At 44.3% G+C, this 25495-nt stretch overlaps 1 long non-coding RNA gene across 1 annotated transcript; it reads left to right on the forward strand.

Moving 5' to 3' along the window:
* The first annotated feature begins 294 nt into the window (after nucleotides 1-294).
* LOC135364641 (uncharacterized) lies at nucleotides 295-25005 on the forward strand. Its single transcript, XR_010412084.1, has 4 exons — nucleotides 295-396; nucleotides 20475-20582; nucleotides 21225-21457; nucleotides 23374-25005. It is a non-coding gene; the product is annotated as an uncharacterized LOC135364641 (long non-coding RNA).
* The last annotated feature ends 490 nt before the right edge of the window (nucleotides 25006-25495 follow it).

Here is a 25495-nt window from a genome sequence, read left to right on the forward strand (position 1 = left end):
TGTTCTTAATATTGTGAAAATAAATATCTCTAAACACTCTCAAGAAGTTCTCTTGTGACATTTTATATTTATTGTTTTATACCTAGAGGCCAACAGAAATAATACAGTTATTATATTTTTATGAACGCTGAAAATGTATACATGTAACTTGTGGGGTTTTCTGAGTCATTTTCTGAGTGCCCTTTGGGGCTGATTTCTATTCTTGGCTTCCTATGCACATTTGGGAGCTGGTCTTGAGTGAGGCTGCTGATATAAAGTCTCATTTTTTCCTGGTTAAAAGAAAAAGAATGAGGCATCCACGTGGAGACATCCAGAGACACTGGAAGTGAATGGGGAATTCTAGCAGTTTTCATCCTTAAGGTGATCATAAGACTGTCCAGCCTGGAATGGAAACAGGTAATGTTTTGTTTGTTGTTTTAGTTATAATCGGTATCTATGGTTTTTCCAGAGAACTAAATATTGAGTGGCACTCAACAGATATGGATGGTGATGGTGCCTTACAAAAAAAACCTCATTAATCACCACCACCACCACCATCATCATCATCATCATCATCATCATCACAGAAGCTGTCATTTATTGAGGTATCACTGTGTGTCAGGCACTGTTCTAAGGGCTTTGCATGTATTATCTCATTTAATTCTCACTCAAGCCAGGTATGTGCAGAAGATACTGTTATTGTTGAGCGCCTGGGTGGCTCAGTCCGTTAAGCGTCTGACTTTGGCTCAGGTCATGATCTCTGTTGGGTCCTGGGATGGAGCCACCACCACCCCCGCTCCCCCCCCCGCCCCCCCCCCCCCCGCCAGCCCCGCACTCAGCAGGTAGTCTGCTTGTCCCTCTTCCTCTGCCCCTCCCCCAACTCGTGCTCTCTTTGTCTCTCTTTCTCTCAAATAATAAAATCTTTTTTTTTTTAAAAAGAACATACTGTTATCGTTAATTTACAAGTGGGGAAACTGAGGCAAAGAAAGGTTAAGCAACACGTCCACGGTCTAGTAAGCAGTAGATTCAGGACTTGATTGTTAAAAAAAGAAAAAAATGAGCCCTTGTTTTTTTTATATGTCACATTTTATTCCTCTTTTAAATTCTAGGCTTTGTGTGTATATTAGCATTTCCCTCATCAGGTGATCACTTTCACAGGACAGTCCTCATTAATTCCATATTAAAACCCTACCACTCCTCCCCCAAATCAAACTTCATTTCTAGAATGAGTCTAGAAAAAATCTGGCCAATATTTTTAAGAACTTTGATCCACAGCCTGAAGGAAGAAATTGAAGGAACAATGAAAGTAAAGAAGTCTTCCTGCTGTGGGGTGGTAGCTTATTTGCTTTTTCTGGGGACTGCCTGGCAGAGAGACCCTGGCCTGAGATGGAGCGGTCCCCATCACTGTTATCAGCCGTGACTGCTTAACACATTCCCATGGCTTCCTGTTGTTCCTGACACCCAAGACCAAGCAAGGACAGCAAACAGGTTGCCGAACAGGTTGCCGGGGTGATGTGGAGCCCCCCTGCCAGCCACTTAGGTCATGTTTCCCCTGCTTCACAGTGAATGCGTCCTGTCCCTTCCGACCTTCGTAGAACGTAGCTGAGTTGGTAAGGACACATTTGTATTGTTATTTGCTTGTCCCCCTAACAAGACAGCGAACCCCATCAGAGCAGCAACAGTGATTTCTGCTGTTCATCCCATCCAGCAGGGCGCCTGGTACACAGCAGGTGCTCCAGCCTGATTAAATGAAGAAACTTACCGTGATCGTATTTGCAGAAGAAAAACAAAAGTCCCATGATCTGGAAAAGGCAATTTTTCCAGATTTATTCATTTAGTTATATGAAGTCATGTAAAGGTAAATATACTTCATCACGTTTTCTATTATTCTTAAAAACCAACGTGATCGAGATCATTCAGTAATTTATGTGGAATCAGAACTGCAGGGAAGAGGGGCCGTGGGGGGTTGGGGGGCTGGTGTGCAGCCCCGCGGAGGGCCCGCCCAGGCGGAGGGGCCCGACGGTGAAGCCAACAAGCTGCTCCCCTAGTTGGGAGAAGAGTGTGGGCCTGGCACGGTGGAGCGGTCGCGGACGGCCTCAGGGTGGGGGCGGAGGCCAGGTGGGTGCGGGTGGTGAAGGGTGGGTGCTGCCACCCATCACCCCCTGAGCCCCCCCGCCCCCCGTGGCCCACCGCTCCCCTCCGTCTGGGGTAGAAATGAGCCCCACAGAGCTTTCAGTGTGGACCCTTTCTTACAAGTTCTCCGTAGAAACTTCGGCACTGAACCTGGGCTTAGTGAGAAGCAGCTTTCGGCGGTTCAGCCATAGTTCGGGGGCGTCCCTCCCCCGCTGTCAGGTTTGCGGTTTTACTCGTGTGTGTCATTGGAAAGTTCCCCCGTGAGGCCGGCCAAGAGCATCCATGTCGCTACACAAATGGGCTCGTGGTTCCACCGAGGGCATTGGGCAAGCCTTGGAAAGTGGGGCCATCAGAGAGGTGAGGGTCAGGCTGGTCATTTCGCTCCGGGCTCCGGTCGCACATTGGTCTTTGTGCTGCACTATTAGGAGGTGGCAACAGCCTGCGGAAGATGGGGTTGCGGGAGCAAGGGGGCACGTAAAACACATTTACGAGGCCTATGGTGGCAGAGCTTGTTGGCTGCTCGGAAGATCCTGGAACGACAGCAGTTTTGTGCCCCACCTGCCCTCCCTCCGCCAAGCCCCAAGTCCCCGCAGGGCTGTTGGTGTCCCTGGAAGGATCTCCCTCCGTGCAAACGCACACTGGCGGGGTCTCTCTCCCTCCACCCCCTCTTCCCTCTGTGCCTTTTCCCACCAAAGACAAGCAGACAGCATCCCCAACTGTACGCTCTCTCTCTCTCTCTCTCTCTTTTTTTTTTTTTTGGTCCACCAAAACCAGATCTCTCTTCTCCCTGACCCTTGACAGTTTGGGGGAAATTCACTAGAGGAAATTTACTTCGCATTTGAATGTTTCCATTGCTGAGCGTTGTGTGTGGTATATTAGCCATGGCCACATGCGCTGATACATTAAATAACCGAGGAAGATTTGCTTGTGAAGCAAGGACGCCTTTCCGTTTACAGTGGCATCTTTCCCGCTTCCTTGCTTCTTGGTAAAGTGCCCTTTGGCCGCCAGAGCCCTGGCCTGCACCACCTGTAGAAAAATTTCCCCCTTGCCTCTCTGTGTGGGACTCACTTCATCTCCAACCTCTGATTTTCATGTCTCTGAATTCCTCCAAATCTTTTGGGCTCATATTTAATAGACCTGTGTTTGTGTAAATCAAAACCTATAAATCGTTCACTTGGGAACCCGGAGCTGGTATTTTTTATGACTCAAAGGACAGTAAAAGCAGCCTCCACATAGGCCAGCCAGCAGTTTTGTGATGGAGTTATTAAGTTCTTTTTTTTTTTTTTAAAGATTTTATTTATTTGTTTGACAGAGACACAGCGAGAGAGGGAACACAAGCAGGGGGAGTGGGAGAGGGAGAAGCAGGCTTCCCGCCGAGCAGGGAGCCTGATGCGGGACTTGATCCTGGGACTCCAGGATCATGACCTGAGCCGAAGGCAGACGCTTAACGACTGAGCCACCCACCCAGGCGCCCTGAGTTATTAAGTTCTTGTTAGATCCCTGGCCTGATGTGCTGTGCATCTCCTGCAGCCTGTAAGGACTCCAGCAAGAAAGGGGCTAACAGACGAGCAAGCTCCACCCTGAAATACTCTGCAACCTCAAATACACTTGCAGTGTGAGAAACAATTCCAGTTTGGGTTTCCTGCCAAGGCAAGAATTAAGTATGGGGTGAGTGAAATCAGTTCTACCCAAATAGATCTTTTGCTGCATTGATATATTTATTAGCAGCACTTATTTGTTCCTCTATTTGTTTTTTAATACATTCTTTCAGAGCAGGGGTTCACAAAAGATGACCTACGTGCCGGGCCCCCCACACTAAGAATGGTTGTTACATTTTTAAATCGTTGGGGGAAAAAAAATCAAGAGAATAATATTTTGTGAGGTGAAATTACATGAAATTTAAATTTTACTATCCATAAACAGAGTTTTGTTGGGACACAGTCACACCTACTGGACCGTCTCTGGTATGCTTCTGTGGCGTAGTCGTGGAGTTGAGTAGGTACCAGAGTGTATGGCTTGCAGAACCTAAAATATTTACTATCTGGCCCTTTGCAGAAACCTTTTGTGGGCTCCTGTTCTAAAAAACATAAACGATGCCTCTTTGTGAAGAATTTCTCAGAATGCAAGGCCCCAAAAGGCTTTGCAATTCCTTTTTGCCTTCAGAAGTGCCTTTTCACAAGGGTCCCTGCTGAGCGACGTCCTGTGTCATCTACAGTTCTTTAGATTAGGTGGTTGTCCCCTTGAAGAATTCTGTTCAATGAGTATTTTTCCCCCCCTGGATGTTACCTTTCAACAGGGACAGAAACTCTTCACTTGAGAAACCTGTAAATCAGGCTTCTCATCCCTGGCTGTACTTTGGAGCTTTAAAAACTCCCAGTGGCCAACTGGCACCCCTGCCCATTAAATTAGAATCTCCGCTTGTGGGACCCAGGCATTGGTAGTTCTGGAAAGGTCCCCAGGTGATTCTAATGTGGGTCAAGGTTGACTACCACTGTGCAAATTTACGAAGGAAGAACCCTCTGCTATTTTGAAATTAGGGTTTTAATTGCTATAGCCAATTCCATTGGGAATTCAGTTCCTTTCCACACATATTTGTTGAATGTCTACAAAAGGGTAATGGCTCTGGAAGCTGTATCTCAAAAAAGAAATGAAATGGCTCCCTGCCTTCAGTAGTCCAGCAAGAGAGAGCATCAACACCAAATGAGGTGGCCCCTTGTTCCCAGATGGACCTCTATCAAAGTCATCTTTTCTGGGAACTAGTTAAATAGGCAAGAATTGGGTATGTAGATATATGGAAGCCAAAAAGTATTAATAAAAAAAGGCCTAGCTTTAGAGCCATCTAATGATCATTTCAGAAATGGCTACATCTATCATAACTATAATCTGTATGTGGGGAGCCTTCAATTTTGTTTATCATTAGAAGCAGCATCATCACAATTTAGATCTCTCAGGTCCTCCCACATACCAGCGAAGCAACCTGAGTGTGTCCCGTAATTTATTTTAGATTTGTTTTCCTCTTTTGTGAAGTGAAGGTAATACAATACCTACATCACAGGGTTGGTGGAAAGATTAGATAATATACACAGGAGCTCTTTTATGACTATAGAGTTCTATTCAATACAGTTTCTCACTACGCTGTGGTGGGAAAGACAGAAATAAACAAGGAAACAAATGTGAATGAATGCCCATGCTGGTGAGTGCCATAGAGAAAAGTTAAGCAGGAGAGGGGGTAGGAGTGCTTGAGGGAGGGCGTGAGGATGTTGTTTCAAATAGGATGGTCAGAAAAGACTCACTGAAGAGACCCCAACAGCTGTTAGTTATATCATTACAGTTTGTTTTTTTGTGGGGGGGAGGGGCAAAGGGAGAGGGAGAGCAAGAATCCCAAGCAGGCTCCCTGCGTGCTCAATCTCACAACCCTAAGATCACAACCGGAGCCAAAATCAAGAGTCAGATGCCCATTTATATAGTAAGTCTGCTGTTTTTGGTCCTCATTAGCTTGCAACAGTTAAGGTATATTAGGTATTACAAGTATAAATTCATTATAAATATGAATGCAAATGAATGAGTGAAATTTTGGTTTTGAGCTGATCTGGATGATCAACAATGCTTTAGATAAGTTTTAAAATTGGGAATGAAGCCAAAAATTAAAAAAAAGAGTCGGGGGTGCCTGGGTGGCTCAGATGGTTAAGCATCTGCCTTCGGCTCAGGTCATGATCCCAGGGTCCTGGGATCGAGTCCCACATCAGGCTCACTGCTCCTTGGGAGCCTGCTTCTCCCTCTGCCTCTCTCTCTCTCTCTGTCTGTCATGAATTAAAAAAAAAAAAAAAATCTTTAAAAAAAAAAAAAAGAGTCGGATGCCTAACTGACTGCACCACCCAGGCGCCCCTCATTACAGTTTGATGAGAAATAATAAACTACCTGATAGGACTAGTAGGAAGGTCTGAGAGAAGGCAGTGACCGACTCACCCAGACCTTCACCCAGACCTTTTGTCTCCTTGTCTCCTTTGACTCCAAAATTGTTGGAGCGCTAATTTGGACAGGGTGAAACTTTGCAATATCTGCGTGAGATTCCTGTTCTAATAAGAAAATCAGGGATGGGCAAAATAACTCCCCACTTTTCAGAAGCCTAATGGTATACCTCATGTAGGTATAGACTTCAGTCAGTCCTAATCATAGGCACTTGACTTCATGTGTTATGTGGATGAACTAAACGCCTCCAGACCAACTTGTAATTGATAAGATTAGGGACCACTTAAAACTCCTTCTCGAAAAATGGGTCAAAACATGAAAAGATCTTCACAGAATAATTCATAGAATTGGTTAATAAACATGTGGGGAAAAGTTTATCTTCACTAGTGCCCAGGGAAAGACAAATTAGACCAAGATAACATTTTTTACCTGTCACATTGGGAAACTGGCTTGGTCATAATATGGTGGCTGGGGTATGAACTGATACCTCCTTTTTTGGAGGGCAATTTTTCGATACCTGTCAAAATTTCGAATGCATGCACATTGACCCAGAAATTCCATTTTTGGGGAATCTATTCACACACAGCATATAAAAATGTATGTATAAAGATATTTATGATAATAGTAAAGCAATTATAGACAATTATTATATATAGGTACTTGATACATATTTGTTAAATGAATGCATGGTTAAATGGAATAGTATAAGACAATCATAAATGAGGTATGTATCTGAACAAATAGGAAAGGATTTCTATGTCAGTGAGTAAAAAAACCCATTGGAGAACAACATTAATTTGTGCAGCGTATACACACACACACACAAACATGTTATGAAAAGGTCTGAAAAGCTGCTAATCGGACGGCAGAAATCTGTTGTGCTAACAATAGCAAAGGGCATTTAATTGTAGCTTTTCTTCATATGCTTCAGAGTGGGAGATAAGGAGGTAGTGAGGGAAGATTTCCACTTTTCATTTTACACATGTCAACATTGTTACAAATGCTTTCAATGATCACATACCACTCAGGTATGTTTTTACAATTAAAATAATGTGTATTTTTAGAGTTTTTAGAAACATATGTATTTTTAACAGGGAAAAAGCATAATATTCCTCATTAGCTAACTAGCACTCATTTTGTAACTGTTGTGATTAATTGAGTGTGGAAAGCATCTACTAAGTGCCAGGCACTTTGCATATGTTTTTTTTTTTTTTTTCATTGAATCTTGCTAGATGGGGAAATGAAAGCTTCTAGAAGTTAAGTAATTTGCTAAAACTCACATATCTGCATGTTGTCAGGTACATCTGTTTCAGAGATCATGAGTCCTCTCGTTGCTGGCCAGTGGTCATGGAGGAAGACAGGGAGGACACAGACTACCAGGTAGAAATGAGGACTCTGAGGTCATATCAGGGCACCCTCAGGGACCCAAGAGCAATACTGGAGGCAGGGACATAAGGGATAAACTTTGCCTTTCTCACATTTTGCCTAGGGTCAATCTATGCGCAACTGAAAACTAAGATATTGCTCTAGAAAATTTTGAATCCTATTTGGACACTATGAGGCCAGAGACAGGCACCAAGTTCAGAGTTCAGATCTCGCTGAGTTGCATTTCAGACACTGTAACCAGAGAAAGCCAGGTGAAAACTAGTTCTTGTTTGCTATAAAGCTGTTTTCTAGAAAATGGACCATTAGAGTCCTCAAGGTCCTGAGTATAGGATTCTCAGGAAACATTTGTAGAATCAAGTGCTGGGACCCCATTGGTCACCCCAATGACTGCACTTTCAGAAGCCTTTCAGACAACTAGAACCTCATAACCTGCATGATCCTTTTTGGCTCTGGTTGTTAGAAAGCAAATCTGAAGCTCAATTATTACATCTGTTAGGCCTTAGAGGTAGCAGATCTGTTGACTCTCGATATCCTCGTCCCAGATTTTCTCATTTGGCTTATATTATATTGCCATGTCTTTTGCCCACGGAGTCAAAGCCAAATTCCTAACAATGTCCTATTGGGCCCTCTGCAGGCTGGCTGCTGACCAGCTTTCCAGGATCAGAGCTAACCATTTACCCTGACCGCGACCTGCTTTCTACAAGCACACACCAGGCTCAGAACTGCTTGGGGCTTTTGTCCTCTCTCTGTTCATTTCTGTACTTCTCTTGCAGCTCTTCACATGGTTGGTTCCCTGCAGGTCTCAGTGGAAGGCCTTGGGGAGGCTCTCAGTGACCTTTCCCCATTTGGTGTCAGTTACTCTGCACCGGGTCACCATGTCCATTTCCTTCAGAGCATTTAGCATGGTCTGTATCGATCTTGTTTACTTACTGACGGTCTCTCACCGTTGAAAGGACGAGAGTTCAGGACCTGGTCTGTGTGAGTCACCTCTGCATTCCTAGAGCCTTAGAAGACTGGCACGTAGTGGGCACCCAATAAATATTTGTTGAATGTTTTAGGAATACCTTTGTTTTAGGCTGATTCTTTTTGGTTCTTCAGGGAAGGTAATTTATAAATATTCAGATCAGTACAAATATCGAACATAACCGTGACCTGGGGAGCAGTTCTCTCCTATTCGCCTGCGGAGCATATACCCAGGATTTTAGCTTATTGTACTGAGCACTGTGATTACTGTACTTCCCGTAGACAGGTCTCTGGCAAGGTTGAAGCTGCTTTATATGATCCTTACACACCAACCAGGAAGCCTTATTCCTTGGTCTCTCTTTCATGGACCCACAGAATATGTTTATTGAGGGGTCAAACGCTCCCCCTTGGCCTTCAGACTGTTCTCATTTCTCCCTTCTCTGTAACGTTAGGCATCACACAACTGGTTCACCCCTGCGTGTGTGTTGTTTGCCGTGGGCTGCTCTTTCGCATGTGCTGGTCTTGCCTCAAGGAGATGTCTGGCTGTCAGGGAGACCTTATAGTTTCTTATACGACTCTTCTCTCACTGTCTGGGACCCCGTGCAGTGTAGATGCTAAATATGCATTTGATGATTGAATGATTGATGGACATGTCATGTACCAATCAACAGGAAAGCCTATTTATTTCATATTTCACTGAAGCTGTGCTTTGACAACATATCATTTGGTAACGTACTGGATGAAGCCACAGAGCACATTCGTCAAGGACAGAACAGTCCTAGGCATTCTGGAGGAGGTTGGGTGAATAACACGGTCTCTGCCTGCAAGGAGCTTGTGATCTCACTTGGGAAATGGGAAATACAAAACGTTAACTAACTTAAAAGTAAACTAACTAATGTATTAAGATAATATATAGTAAGGTAATGGAATTTTAGTGGTAGAAAATATAATAAAGGTCTAGACTAGCTATTAGCAACCTTTTTCTGTAAAAGGCCAGACAGAAAATACGCTAGGTTTTGCAGGCCATGTGGTCTCTGCTGCATCTGTCTGACTCTGGGGGTTACCAGCGGCCACAAACGGTATTTGCCCACAGGCCAGAGCTTGCCCACCCTAGCCACAGTATCTCAGTAAGCGTCTTAGGGTAAGAACGCTGGGCTCCTGTGGTTCGGAAGGCAGCGCTGAGGTAGGAGGTGGGAATTGACCTGGTCTTTAAGGCATCCTTAGGTTTGGAAAGCAGACAAGAGGAAAAGCAATGGTCGAAGTCAGATGACTGTCGAAAGGCAGCAAAGCTGGGTATCTGGCAAAAATGGTGAGAAGGTATTTGGCAGAAGAAAAGAATTGGCTTTCAGGAATAAAGGGAGGGAGACAAGACAGAAAAGGTGGTGGGACCTTTGGGCTAATCCTGTAGACTAGAGCTTCTGGAACCGTCCTACCCAAACACCTGAAATGATGCTGTTTCCACGAACTCATTTATCTTTAAAAAATCATGTATCGTTCTACTCTATTATGTGTGTTTTAGTGAAAACAACAAATGCCGTAAACTACTTCCCATTGCTTGAAATGAATGCTCTAGGAAAATCTGCTCTTCATCCGGCGGTTTTGAGGATTTTACCTCACTCCTGGAGGGGCTGTTATTTTAGCTGGAGAAGGATGGTCGTAGGCAAGGAAAAGGATTTGGAGAAGGACTGGGACTGGGGAAGGAATGTCCTTTATAAAGGTCAGTATAACATGCTCAGCCGGCTGGGCGACATGCAGAGGGATTGAAATTGGGGGGCCTGGGGACCGATGAGAAAGCTGTTTTCATAGACAGCTCTGACATGGCTACGACATAGGCAGGTGAGAGATCGTGAGGGTCTGCAGTGGAGGGACTGGAAAGGCAGGAGACAAACCCATCGAGAGGCCAGGATGCCAGGACTTGATGACGACCAGCTGGGCAAGTAGATATTTACATCCAATAATTTCAAACTTCAAGTTAAGACAGAAGACTCATCATTATTTTATGCTCTCGGTTTAGAGATACCCTTTTATTGGTTCTGAGATGCATGCATCTTAACATCTTAACATATCTGGAGTCAGAATGCATCCAACAATTGAGGATATGACCCAGTTTTTTTAAATTATGTTATGTTAATCACCATACATTACATCATTAGTTTTTGATGTAGTGTTCCATGATTCATTGTTTGCATATAACACCCAGTGCTCCATGCAGAACGTGCCCTCTTTAATGCCCACAACCCAGTTTAATTGTCAGGTTTTGTTCTTTCTTAGGGGTACATAAAATTATGGGATGTTTTACCATGCCATCTAAGATGTGTTGAAATACAGGTTTTAATCACAGATTACTAGCTAATAATTTCTCTATTTGATATAATACTAAAAGCTGCTACAACATGCAAGAGGAGGTTGGAAGGCTTTCTGAGCCCAGCATGGGATTTTTTGACCTGAATCTCAAAAAACGGGAGTTCTCATTGTCCCGTTAATATACGGAGACAGCACAGACTAAGGTCCAGGATTTTTCTTTTCCTCCTGTAACTGCTCAAAACAATGCAGGTTTGTGTGATCGCTTAATTTTTCACCTACTACCCAGCAGAGACTACATTGTATACAAAATGTAAATAAATCACACAATACCCTTCTGTAACCTTTGAGAGGATGCAGATTTTGTCAAACTATGTGAAGATTTTTCTTTAGACCATGTCCTACTTATTTACGGCAGTTAACTTCCGGTAAATGTCAGCTCCACTGTTTTCTGAGCAAAATATTAGAGGGTTTGCAATATTCTAAAATTTTGGAAGCTGAAAGATAAAAAATAAAAATAGATAAAATTTTGGAGGGTGTCCTTCCATTAGGAGGTGAGTGAGTCACCTTGCCTCAACATCCTTTCCTCAGCCATAGATGGAAGAACTGGGCTGCCCAGGATAGGGGGTGGGGGGGTGGGGGGCCTCGGAGTGAAATGCAGGGAGCTTCTCCTTGCATCACCACTCACCCAGCCTCACCCAATACCAGACCTCCACTTATCTCTTGCTTTCTTCCGAGTTAGCTCTGCCTTCCCTACTCTATTTCCCTACTAGATAAAGAGTCTGATTAACTCATTCATACATAAATAAGAATCAGATAAAATTACTTATGTTCTTCCCCCCAGAGGCTTTTGCATTTTCAATTATGAGTCTTCCCTTTAGTCAAATTGTTAAATATCAGGACCTTGAAATTGCACTTAAAAATGCACTATGGGGGCTGCCTGGGTGGCTCAGTTGGTTAAGCGTGTGACTCTTGATTTCAGCTCAGGTCATGATCTGAGAGTTATAAGATCCACCCCCAAGTTGGGCTCTGGGCTGGGCTGGGCGAGGAACCTGCTTAAGAGTCTCTTCTCTCCCCTCCCCCTCTGCCCCTCCCCCCCATACATGCTAGTGTGCACTCTCTAAAGAAAAAAAAAGCACTATAAAATGTCATCTATGCATGAAATAATAATAGTAATAATAATATTTTATAGGATGATTGTCAATGAGTTGGGTTTTTTGTTTTTTGTTTTTTTGAGAGAGAGAGAATGAGAGACAGAGAGCACGAGAGGGAAGAGGGCGGAGGGAGAAGCAGACCCCCTGCTGAGCAGGGAGCCCGATATGGGACTCGATCCCGGGACTCCAGGATCATGACCCGAGCCGAAGGCAGTCGCTTAACCAACTGAGCCACCCAGGCGCCCCAATGAGTTGGGTTTTTTAAGTGTCTGGCACAGAGCGCGCACTCCCTAAGTGGTGACTTGTCACTACCCCTCCTTAGCAAATCCCTGTGAACCATCAGAAGCTGTTCCCTCTGTCGTGGTGCAGAGGCAAATTCTTCCGGGTTGGCACAAGCCAAGAGCGGTCTGATGTAGGCAATGAGGTTCAATAGCTTCAGATTTCTGAATATATTTCTGGTGAGCATTTTTTCATTTGAAAAATGCATGCACTTCCCCACCATGGTTAGGTTTAGCCAGTAGTGGGTCTCACTGAGCAGTGGCAAATTTCAAGGGCAGTGATCTAATTCAAACATCTTAGCAAATGTTAGAGGACCTATGTGTGATGGGAATTTAGAGGAGGCCTGCTAACATCATGTTCTTCCTTCCTTGAATTCTGCCCACCCCTCCCCCCATTTAAATATTTTTAATGAAGTTAATTTCTTAAGGCACCTGCGGGATGTCCTTCACAGGCCTCAGTTTCAAGGAGACTCCGGGCTGACAGGTTCCAAGTTGTGGAGTGAGGTTGGTTGGACCCTGTGGGGACTGGGGTTGATTAATGACATTGTGATAAGCAGGGAAACAGATCAGTGGCAGCCCCTGCTCCCCGTGGTCACAGCTGTGCATCTTCACTCCTTCAGCCCCATCATGTGCCCAGGGAGCCTGGAAAGCACCTCCTTTCTATGGAACTTCTGTAAATTATTTGCTCAGGTGCCAAGATGCCATAGAAGCAGCTGATGCTGAGAATTTGATCAAATGCTTGTATAACCTTAGCAACTCCTCCTCCTGGCTTCCCCAGGAGGAAAGGGGACACACACGTGTACTCTAACTCAGGGGAGAGAGCGAGAGGAAGCGAGCCAAGTGGCAAAAGCCAAGTGCATGGTTAGTAGGGGAATGCTGTACGTCATTTCTTTTCCTGAAATGTTTTATGAAGGTGACTGACAGGTAAGCCATAAACTTCTGAGACTCTCTCACACACACAGTGAATCGCCAAGTGTGACTTGGTGTCTGAGTTAATTCATCCATTGCAGCAGTGTGGTCTTATTTCCACAAGTAATGGAATAATAATAATCAGGTGACCTATTACATAGCAACAGGCCCTCAAATCACCCTCAACACAGGGATTCAGAGGCAGGCTTTCAGTTTCAATAGTCTCAAAAGGGCCACTCCATTCCCTCCTGAAGAATGATTTAGGCTGGCTGAGGGAAAGGCCCAAGGCAAGCCCCAGGAGCTGTGTTCCACTTTTACCCCAATATGCGAGGCGTGGGTAGGGTTTCAAGGACACTAGAGACAACAGCAACACACGGTGCGTTGACCATGTTGGCTGGACAGGTATTGCGATTTCCATTTTTAAGACGGGAAAACTGAGACTTAACAGAGGTTGATGAACAAGAGAACTAAAACTCTTCTGAGCCTCATGTTTTCTTTCTATCACATCCTATCAATACAATTTTTCCTTAAAAAAAAATGAGGGGATACCACTTGACCACCAGTAAGGTGTCTTCTAGCTCCTGTGTTCTGTAAGTCTCTGATCTGAACTATGAAAGCTGGCTTTTCAGACTCAACGTGACCATCTTGGTCAGCATTGTTTAAAGGCTGCATCCCGCAATGCGGACTTGTTCATTCTGAAAAAGTAAGTTGTACCCTTGAAGTCAGAAACAGAATGAGATGATGTAGCATTATTGGTTATTATGGCATCTAAATAAATAGTCTCCAAGTAAATAATGAGAACGGTACAACGAGCATGGAGAGGCATTTAGAATTCTTGATCCTTCTCAGAGCAGTTTCAGAGATACGAGCAAAAACTAAGAAATCAAAACATTTTTGAAGGAACCCTTGTCAGTTGCTATTAAAATTAAATTAAATATTAAAACCCTTGTCATGCTATTAAAATAGGACATTACTAAAGGCACCTCAAACCTCCACACCCTTCCTAAAGCTCCTCTACATGAAATTAGCAGGTAATTTTTCTGAGAGACATTGGAAGACCCGTAAACCAACTCTCTCATTAAAACAGGATCATAGAAATGTGTTTTCCATGGGAGAAAGTTAATTTTTAAATAGACATTTTTCAACTTCTAAATGTGGAATCAAAAGTTTCTCTTTATTTTTAGATATAAAATGCATATTCCTGAAAGCAACATGACTAAAGAGCTTTTGTCTTAAACTTCCACTATTTATTTATTTTGCCATTATCTGGGATGTCAGCAGTGTCTTGTTATGCCTCGTGTCATTACGCAAAAGCAAACACAGTCACGTTACATTAATGACTAGGCTGAGATCATATAACTGACTGGCTATAATTCTATGCCCCCTTGCTATAAAAAACATGACCTTAAATCCTAACCAGCTTTGGAATAAAAGGCCCCACAATTATGATATAGTAACAAAGTTCATGTTATATACAATTTGATTGTTTCAATGCTCTTTGTCTATCCATTTTCATTTTGCCTGCTATTTATACATGGTAGTAAAAAGTCAAGCGGAAAATCCACGCTGGTATTTTAGGTACAACATTCATCTACCCAACATGTTGGGCAGGATAAAACTAAATATAGTGGAACCCTCTTTCATAATCCCGGTGTTTGAAGTTAGAACAGTGTAATTGTAATCACAGACCTTTCCCATATGTATTTATGTTTCCCAAGCGAGGTCTGGGTAATGATCTACATCTAAATATATGATCAATCATCTCCAATACCACCTGATTTTTAGCTAGACTTGTCTTTGCCACGTAGTAGGGACTCAATAAGTGTTGTAGGTACTCAACTATCTGAAGCAGAAATAAACTCTCCGTTTGGCCTGTTATCCAATGGCTTCAGTAGAGATGTTTTAGTTAAAGCAGTGATACATGCAACATATTAGGCAGAACAGCACTCGTAAACTGGGGTCAGTATGATCCCGTCTTCCTCGAAGACGCCACCCATTACGAGAGGTCTGCATGCGTTCTTGCCCTTCCTGTGAATGCTGCAGGGTTATTTTTTGGAGGCGAGGTAGAGAAAGCATCCACCATCATATCATTTCCTTCACTGCCAGCCGCTTTATTCTTTTCAACAAGTGTTTAGAGGAAAGTGTTGGTGCTTATTAATCTGTTTCTTGTCTTACAAATGTGCTGATGCATGATTGGTGGCAAAACTACCCATCTGACAGCTCTCCGTGTAATCTACACGGCAGGACGAGATTGTTACACAGAACAGATCTGTTTGGAGTTGTTATTCTTTGTAATTACCTTCATTAAGTGAAAGCATGTGTCAATCAACTTTGAACTTTAAACATACCAGTAATTTGCAAGAAAAAAGTCATTTCTATTTCCTATACACACATGTGTGCTTGAAGATGAGTATATATGTAGGTAGGTATATACGTGGTATTAGAAACATATTTCTGTAATTTTCTGAATATTTAATTACCCCCTGGTTTGCATTTGATAACTTTAAATATAGATAAAGCATACAACAACTCCTGAGAATTGTTGACCATGTCAGTTTAATAAATAGCTAACTTATGTACTAGTGTGAACGTATCGTTTTTAAATAAAGAGTACTCCTCCCTGAATTTCCGCAATAAGACTATACACATTCACATTCATTTTAACAACCACTGCTCCCTAGGGATATCAGTTTGAAAAGACATTTACCCTGTTGCTCTACATATTGTAAATCGACCATGGTGTTACAACTTTCTTGATTTGATCAGAGTCACCTGGGTCAGAAATCTGCAAAGTACAGAACATTCCACAAAAGTATCCTGAACTTTAAAATGTCAGTCCAGAAACAATACTCATTCTTCCCATTACTGACAGTTACTAACCAATACCTTTCTCTGCTCCTATAACAGATGCCCCCATGCCTGTATTCCTTTATTCATTCCTTCAACCAGCCCACATTTATGGAATCACGGTGATGTGCACACGACCGTGAAGGATTAAAGAATGAATAAGATGCTCAGCGGAGGCTGTAGGAAAGATTAGAGGAGAGAAGCTGCAGGATTAGCCGCCTGGTGTCCTCACATGGCTTTCCCAGTCTGTGCATCAGGCAAATTCCTTTTCTGCTCCACCAGGGGGTGATCGGGGATAGAAAGTAAAGATGTAGGGGATGGAGGCAGCTTTGCCTTCCCCAGCAAGTTCCATCCCTTCTCAGGGCTGGCATTACTGGTGGAAGTGAGGTTCCCAGATGACCTGTTGACTTCGGTTTATGCTCCATCCTGGGATCCCTGTAGACGGCCAGTCCCCGGTCTAAAACCCACCAGCAGCTTCCCAGAGCCGCCGTTTACCTCATTTGTGCCCCGGAATCCCACACTGTATCCCCCACTACTCACCCCATCTCTCCAGTCACTGCAGCCCCACATCAGCCTTCACACTGGCTGTTCTCTCTGCCTGGACCGCTCTTCCCTGGATGTGCTCCCGGTGTCCTCCTTCGAGTCTGTCAAATGTCTTCTTCTCCATGAGACCCACTCTGGCTGTGTTTTCAAAAACTGCAGCCCCGCCCCCTACATGCCCTGGCACGACCCCCTCCCCCCGCTTTAAGATAGCCTTCTAAAATAAGTAAAATAAAATAGCCTTTAAAATAAGCCTTCTGGGGCGCCTGAGTGGCTCAGTTGGTTAAGCAGCCGCCTTCGGCTCAGGTCATGATCCTGGAGTCCCGGGATCGAGCCCCGCATCGGGCTCCCTGCTCCGCGGGGAGCCTGCTTCTCCCTCTGCCTCTGCCTCTCTCTCTCTCTATCTCTCATGAATAAATAAATAAAATCTTTAAAAAAAAAAAAAAAAGAAAATCATTAGAGGGGCGCCTGGGTGGCTCAGTGGGTTAAGCGTCTGCGTTCGGCTCAGGTCGTGATCCCAGGGTCCTGGGATCGAGCCCCGCATCAGGCTCCCTGCTCCGCGGGAAGCCTGCTTCTCCCTCTCCCTCTGTCTGCCGCTCTGCCTACTTGTGCTCTCTCTCTATCTCTGTTAAATAAATAAAAATCTTTAAAATAAAATAAAATAATAAAATAAGCCTTCTAATACCGCACATCACTTATTTACTTACTTACTAGTTTTATTGTCTGCCTCACCTCACGAGGAGATAAAGTCTATGAGGGCAAGGGTTCTTATTTGTTTCACTGTATGTATCATACGTATGCCCCGTTCCTAGAGCAATAGATACAGTGTCTATTAAATATTCCACAAATAAGTGAGTATTTCCACATCCCCATGACCGAGCACAATAGGGTTGGCTTTGTTAGGCTGCCTCCTTCACGTAAGCTTTGCTATTTCCGACTGGAACATCTGGGGTGAGTGTTGTCAATGCGGGTAAAGAACTCGGAACAGTGCTGGCGCATGCTGGGCTCTCACCACCCAGGAGATCCTGACGGGAGGCATGGGGTGAAAATGTGTGCTCTGCGTCTCTACTCCACCATTCCTAGATGTGCAACTTTGGGAAATGACCTCATCTCTAGGTGCCTCCATTTTCACTTTGTGAAATAGAGACGGTAATAATACGAGCTGCCTCAGGTCTATGGTTGAAGCTCCAGGGACATAATCCACATGAGGTGCTTGGAAGAGGAGCTGGTTCCTCACAGCCTCTTAGGGAGAGGGTGGTAGGGGCTATGGCAGGAAAGAAATCGGAGAGGAAGCTGAGGGCTAGTCTACAAACTCTCGATTCCAGGAGTACTTGAACGCAGAGTGACTGATGTTGATCGTGAAGCCTTTTGGAATAATTTGAGGAAGCTTGACCCTGGGGAGCTGACCTGGGGGGTCATTTAGAGGAAGAAGTCCTGCAAAGCTGTGGAGTCTATTCCGGGACTGAGTGGGGAACACACAAAATCCCTTGTGGTCTTTGTGTAGGGCTGAGGGTATGATGTTGGGTACATATTGGATGGGGATGTCATTTTGGCTGACAGTTGATCCCATACTTCAGTGCAGTGTCTTTAAAACATGAAATCCTAATCTCTTCCATGAGAGGGGCTGTAACTTCCACGAGTACCTGGAAGTGGGGTTGTAAAAATTAGTGAGACAAATAGAGAAAGCTATTCATGATTGAGAAGGAAGAGATGCCATTAAATTAAATGGGAGGAGGGGAGGATGGGGAAGAGTTTATAAGATGCCCAAACAGCACGTGCAAAGGTCACTGAAGTTTCCATAATTATGGAAAACATTTTTGGAAGTGGTGAGTCATATCTCTCTGTGTTATATGCTGACTGCTCTAATATTCTGATTAACACACTCTCTTAAGGTCAGAATGATTTTTTAAAAATATGGTTATTTCATAGGGCACCTGGGTGGCTCAGTCATTAAGTGTCTGCCTTCGGCTCAGGTCATGATCCCAGGGTCCTGGGATCGAGCCCCACATCGGGCTTCCTGCTCGGTGGGAAGCCTGCTTCTCCCTCTCCCACTCCCCCTGCTTGTGTTCTTGCTCTCACTGCGTCTCTCTCTGTCAAATAAATAAATATAATCTTTAAAAAATATATATATGTATATATATATAATACGGTCATTTCAGCATTCATAGTTTTCTGTTGTTGAAGTACACATTTTATTTTTATTTCTAACAGCTTTATTGTGATACAATTCACATGGCATATAATTTACCCATTTAAATTACACAAGTCATTCTTTTTTATTATTAAAGATTTTATTTATTTATTTGACAGAGGGAGACACAGCGAGTGAGGGAACACAAGCAGGGGGAGTAGGAGAGGGAGAAGCAGGCCTCCTGTCTAGTAGGGAACCTGATGCGGGGCTCGGTCCCAGGACTCTGGGATCATGACCTGAGCCGAAGGCAGATGCTTAACCGACTAAGGCACCCAGGCGCCCCAAGTCATTCTTTTTTAAAGTACATTTGCAGAGCTGTGCAACCATCACCACAAATCATTTTAGAGCATTTTCATCACCCCAGAAGAACCGTCCCCATGAGCATTCACTTCCCATTCCTCCCAGGCCCTAGCAATCACTAGTCTTCTTTTTTGTCTCTATGGATTTGCCTCTTCTGGACATTTCATGTAAGTGGAATCATACAATATGTGGAGTTTTGTTCCTGACTTTTTTGCTCAGTGTATGTCTTTAAGATTCATCCAAATTGTAGCATGTATCAGTACTTCATTTTTTTTAGGGATGCATGATACTCCACTGCATGGTTAGACCACATTTGGTTTATTTTGTTTATCCATTCATCTGCTGATGGACATTTGAATTGTTTCCACTTTTTTGGCTCTTATGAATATTGTTACTATGTATGTTGGTATACACGTTTCTGCGTGGATATATTTTTATTTCTCAAATATATTGCATATATATGTATATATATATAATATTCTACCCCTGTAAATATATGAATAGAATTGCTGAGCCATATGATAACTCCATGTTTTTAAAGAACTGCCAGAGATGTTTTCAAAGCAGTGAAGCCCATATTTGGCAGCAAAGCAAGAATTTTATATATGCTATGGCCTTTCAAGAAGCTTTACCTTTTATCCAGACTTCCTCCTAAGATCTGATCTCTGCAGCCTAAAGCCCCCAGGGTAGCTAGCCTGCAGACAGTGTCATGGGCAGATGTCTGGGAAGTGTGATGGAAGAGAGTGGGAAGACAACCAGGACAAGGAGAAGAGAAAGAGCAGGAAGAAAAAGAAAGAAGGAAGGAAAGAAAGGAAGGGAGGGAAGAGGAGAGAGAAAAAGGTAGGAAGGTAGGAAGAAAGGTAGGCAGGAAAGGAGGAAGGGAGGAAGGAAGGAAGGAAAGAAGGGAGGAGGGAAGAAAGGAAGGAAGGAGGGGACAGCAGAGGCAGAATCATAGAGGGTTGCGCTGCCTGTCAAGGCTGCCCACTCCTAAGCCTAAAGTTGATTAATACATTTGTATTCTAAGCTTTGTGAGCAATTTCTGCAAGTGCTCAAGAAGGAGCGTATGTGTCTCAACTCCATGAAGGCGGCTGAACATTGCGTCATTGGCTGTAGCCTGTCTATAGGCTTGCCCATGTCCTGTGGTGAAGGGCAGATAGGAAAGTGACTCACTTCACGTACGGCAGTGCTCCTGACGCACATGAGAATCACCTGGGAGCTTTTAAAAACTGTCTGCCAGGGCCTCATGGTGGAGCTTTTGATGCGATCTGTCTGGGGCGGGGCCTGGGTGCGAGTATATTTTAAAAGCTCCCCAGGCACTTTATGCAGCCAGGGTTGAGAACCATGGATGCAGACATACAGTTTTTATATTTCAACAAATATTTTTAAGACAAACAACTACCGTGATGATCTTTAAATGCATCGTAGGATTTTTTTCAGAAGCACCTCAGAGCCCCAATTGTTGCTACTTCTAAAGGATGCTAGTGAATAGGGGGTTTTGACTGTGATATTAATTTGCCTCCTTAGTGCTCTCCTTTGGCCAGAAGTCATTCTATTTTGGAACCACGGAGCACATCTGGTGGGACCCCTGAAAATCTCGAGGTGGAAGAAAAGTGTCAGGTGGAACTGAACTAGGTAAGTTGAAAATCAATATGGCCTCTCAGAGACCCTTGAGCCTGGAATGAGTTTCCTGATCTCCAAGTTAGGAGTTAGTCTAAGGAGTGATTCTCTTCATGCAGCCATACATTCATTCAATACATATTTACGGGGCCCTTTCTGAATCCCTCATAATAATCCAGGGCTCCATTGTAGGGTTAAGAGCCTGGTTCTCCGGGCTCTGTGACTTCTGTCTCCATGAGTCTCCATGTCCTTCCTGCTACCGCCCTTGTCCAGGTTACCACTCCTCTTCTGCAGACCTAACTGGTCTCCTTGCTTCTGCTCTTAGCCCTCTGTGACCTAGCCTCCTCAGAAAGAGAGGGATCATTAAAAAAAAAGAAGAAGAAGTCATTAGATGTCAGCATTCCTTTGCTCAAATGGCTTCTCATCATACTCAGGATAAAATTCAAGGCCCTCGATCTTATAAGACCTCACCTGCTCCCACATCTCCATCCTCATCTCTCCTCTCCTCTTTCTAGCACTTTTGGCCTTCATGCTCATTTCTCTGTCAGGGTCTTTGCCCTCGTCCATCCCTTGGCTGGAATGTCCTTCTCCCAGCTAATCAGTTGGGGCTTTTCTCTGCCATATCCCCAATGAGCTGACAAGCCTCTCTGTCGCAAGGACCCTGTGCTAGCCATCCGTGTGTCCCGCACAGCATCTAATAAGGTCAACTGCCTCGAGGAGGTACTCCCTAAGACATTTGAGGATGTGAGTGGACAAAAATATGAAGAAAGCGACATGCTGGAATAACCCCTGCCCAAAATTCTCTGGAACACATTTGAGGATGTGAGTGGACAAAAATATGAAGAAAGCGACATGCTGGAATAACCCCTGCCCCACATTCTCTGGAACAGGTAACTCAAAACAGCCAGCTCAGCATATCGAAGTCTGATGTGGTTCTCTTGCTGCTCTGAGAGCGGCAAAGATTTTACGCTTGTGCAAGCAGATCCTCTAAAAGAAGTAATTTTCTCTTTAGGAGAGTAGCAGTACCCAGGCTCAGCAGTAAATTCACAGCATTCTACAAGAAAATGAAAAGTGAAAATCATACGAAAAGTAGTAATCATACACTAGCAGCAACTATCTTTGCACGTTAATGGTGTGATGCCGTAATTCGACCATAATTTCTCTCTCTCTCTTTCTGGCTGTCTCAACTATGGAAAATGCTTAGTGGTCTACACACCATGATATAAACCAGTGGGAGTATAGACAGATACATTTTGACATAACACAGCGTTTGTTTTCCATATTTCTTCTACCATTTCAGGAATAGTAAGTTTTGCATCTGTATAAATAATGCAGACAATAGTGTGGGACTTGAAAGACACGGTCCATGATGGCTGGAGTCCATGGGTCCCCAACCTCAGATAAAGGTGGAGACCGGCAGGAAACGTAGGCACCATTTCCATCTGGGTTTTTTTTGTTGTTTTTTTTTTTTTTCCTATCTTGGCTTTTTTTTTTTATTTTTTATTTTATTTTTTTAAAGATTTTATTTATTTATTTGAGAGAGAATGAGAGAAAGCACATGAGAGGGGGGAGGGTCAGAGGGAGAAGCAGACTCCCTGCCGAGCAGGGAGCCCGATGCGGGACTCGATCCTGGGACTCCAGGGTCATGACCTGAGCCGAAGGCAGTCGCTTAACCAACTGAGCCACCCAGGCGCCCCTATCTTGGCTTTTTAATGGGCTTTCCAAAAATGCTTTCACCCAATAAGCATTCGTTCTGCTTACTATTTTGGAGCTGCTCCCCAACACTCAAAAATTGTCTAGGACTGACCTCACTGTACAAGTCCAAAAGCAATACATGTGACCTCTGATGGAATAAAGGAAAACCAGTCACCCATAGTTCCACCACTCAGAGAAAAGTCTTAATAAGTCTATATTCCTATGTGGGAACACTTGGGCATTTTTCCCCCGTGATTTTGAAAGCAACATCTCATCATAGAAATTTTGGGACATGCAGAAAACTGTAAACAAAGCAGAGGGATAAACATCCCATAATGTAGAAAGGCTTGTGGATAATGAGTATTTTACTATGACACACATGGAAATCAAAAGCACCAGGCTTACTGGTTGAAAAACCCCAAATAAAAAAATACAAAAGTTAAAAAAAAAATACAAAAGTTAAAAAAAAAATACAAAAGTATTCCCCTAAGCCTGAAGTGAACAACATTCATAGCCTCTCAGCATTGGCAGTGTCTTCGAGTTTCTGGAAATGCTGGGGTAACTCCTGACCTGGAGGATGACCGTGGAGTGGCTCAGAAGCACCATAAGAGATGGGAAGCTGGGTGAAGGTTGGGAGTGTGTGTGTGTGTGTGTGTGTGTTTACGGAGGGAATGGGGAAGCAAAGTGGGTTTGCTTGCACAAGCATTCAGGGTGGGGAAGGCCCAGGGGAAAAAGGGAAGGGGTGAGCAGGCAGGCAGAGCCTCCAGAAGGGGCTCCATGCAGGGGTCTGAGCTGGTGGGAGGCTCTGGTTTGCAGGCTGCCCTCTGGGGGGAGAGGGGGTCTTGCAGGCGCTGAGATCCTAGATCTGGCCTGGGGTTCTTCAGGTACAGGGTCACCTTCTCTGTGGCCTGGCAGGACTATTTGGCTGCAAATTAGCTCCTTTGTGCCAACTAGGATGCCATCAGCCCAAGTAGACTAAGATGACAGGAAAGTGGGCTCCAGCGTGCAGAGGTGGACCCTCGTCCATGGGTTTGTTTGTTTTTTTTAAGAATTTATTTATTTATTTATTTATTTATTTATTTATTTATTTATTTATTTATTTTTATTTAAGAGAGCACGCACATGCGTGAGTGGAGGGAGGAGCAGAGGGAGAGGGAGAGAGAGAACCTCAAGCAGACTCCATACCAAGCGCAGAGCCCGACATGAGGCTCCATCCCATGACTGCGAGATCATGACCTGAACCGAAACCAAGAGTTGGACGCTCATCCGACCGAGCCACCCAGGTGCCCCATCCTGTTGTTTTGAGTGAGAAGTGGCTCCAGCTCTCCAGGTGCTTTAAGAGAATGTTGACTTGTAGAAAGAACACTCTCCTGCGAGCTCATGAGGCAACCCGCTTTCCACCAAGCTCTACGACTGGCCAGCATTAAGCCCATTCCTCTGTTTAGCCTGGGTTTTGTTTTGTTTTCTTAAGTGAGATCAATGCCTGTCCTGCCTACCTCTCAGGAGCATTATTATTAGAAGAAAATGAGGAGATAAACATGAAAGCATATTCCTACCATTTATAGTAATATTCTGTGGCTGAGTCCCCCGCACCCTTCAGCTCTGTTAGTTCAGCACTCCCTCCAGGAGGCCTCACTGGACCCCCTTCAGCCTGGGTTAGGTGCCCCCACTTCCCTAGCAGTCAGTCTCCGGCAGATTGCTTGTGGTCAGTTTACTTCTCTGCCTAAGCTAGTGATTGAGGCTAGCTGGTTGGTCCCCGTGTCCTTACTCCAGCACCGAGCACTGCTGGGGGCTCCGTACATCTTTGTGCGCAGCACGAGTTGCCACATGCAGAATACCATGCAATAGTTACTGGTTGGCTTTTTTTTTTTTTTAAAGATTTTATTTATTTATTTGAGAGAGAGAGAGTGAGAGACAGAGAGCACGAGAGGGAAGAGGGTCAGAAAGAGAAGCAGAGCCCCCGCCAAGCAGGGAGCCCGATGTGGGACTCGATCTCAGGGCCCCAGGATCATGACCTGAGCCGAAGGCAGTCGCTTAACCGACTGAGCCACCCAGGCGCCCTGGTTGGCTTTTTATATAACACAACCAGAAACTGAGACTCTAGCTGCTTGAGACAGGTTTGCACCCTGGACTTGCCAACTTCCACTCTAAAGCTGCCACACAAAGTATTCCCTGGGTGGGAAGGAAGTCTGTTAAAACAGCACGACTGCCACTTGTCACCCAGGCCAGCTCCTCGAGGCCAGAGGTAACAGAAAGAAGAGTGGGTGGAGCAGGAAGCCTACAGAGCCCCGGATTCCAGTCCAGCCTTGCCCCTGGCCAGCTCGGTGGCGCTGGGCACAGGTCACCGTGCTGGAACTTTGCTTGGCTGTCTGCAAAAATGAGTTGGTAGGGCTGTCTCTAACACCCTCTGATTTATATTGTCCCGAAACACAAAAACGGGTGGACCCAGCAATCCAGGCTCAGGCAGCCACCCAGAGAGATGGGTTTTGTTTGCTGGCCTAGAGGAGGCAGCAAATAACCTTTCTGTCACCATGTCTGGCAAGGATGAAACGATTTCAGCCCAAGATGTGAAATGGAAGAATTCGTGCTGTGTGTGTGGCTAAGTCTGCACACCAGTGTGTGCGCAGAGGGCTAGACCCAGAGGGAGAGCCACGCTACCGGTTCGTGGAGCTGCTTAAGCACGTGTGCCATACTGATAATAAAGAGAATCGCCAAAGTGTGTGTGTGTGTGTGTGTGTGTGTGTGTGTGTGTGTGTGTGTGTGTGGCAGAGAGAGCAGAGCGGAGGGCTGGTAGGGGAAAAACCATTCATCGGATGATAGGTACTTTTTCATTTGCTATTTTTGGCAAATTTCTGAGGGTGTGATATATTTTTCATTACAACATATTTGTAGCATGACTGACTGACCATTGCTGCAGTCTTCCGCTGTGTCAGAAATGTTGCCAACTCAAGGACATTCTCTGTGAAAATTGTAAAGTTATCTCTAAGCACACTGTGTTATTTTGTTGCTAAGCTCTTGGCCTTATTTCATTTAAATGAATCTAATAGAGTACCTGATAGGTTTATTATTCCTGATATTATAGTTAATATATACTTCATGTGTATAAAGGTATATAATGCAAAATAGATCCGACCTTACATTATAGCATTAATGACTCTGCATTGTAAAATTGGTAGTGTGCCTGTTCAATCGTAGAAGGCATATTTTCCAGAAAGAAATAAATTCTTTAAGAT

The sequence above is a fragment of the Mirounga angustirostris genome, unplaced genomic scaffold, assembly GCF_029215605.1.
Source record: "Mirounga angustirostris isolate CCGP_5_RB_7025 unplaced genomic scaffold, mMirAng1.0.hap1 SCAF_6, whole genome shotgun sequence".
Lineage (NCBI taxonomy): Eukaryota > Metazoa > Chordata > Mammalia > Carnivora > Phocidae > Mirounga > Mirounga angustirostris.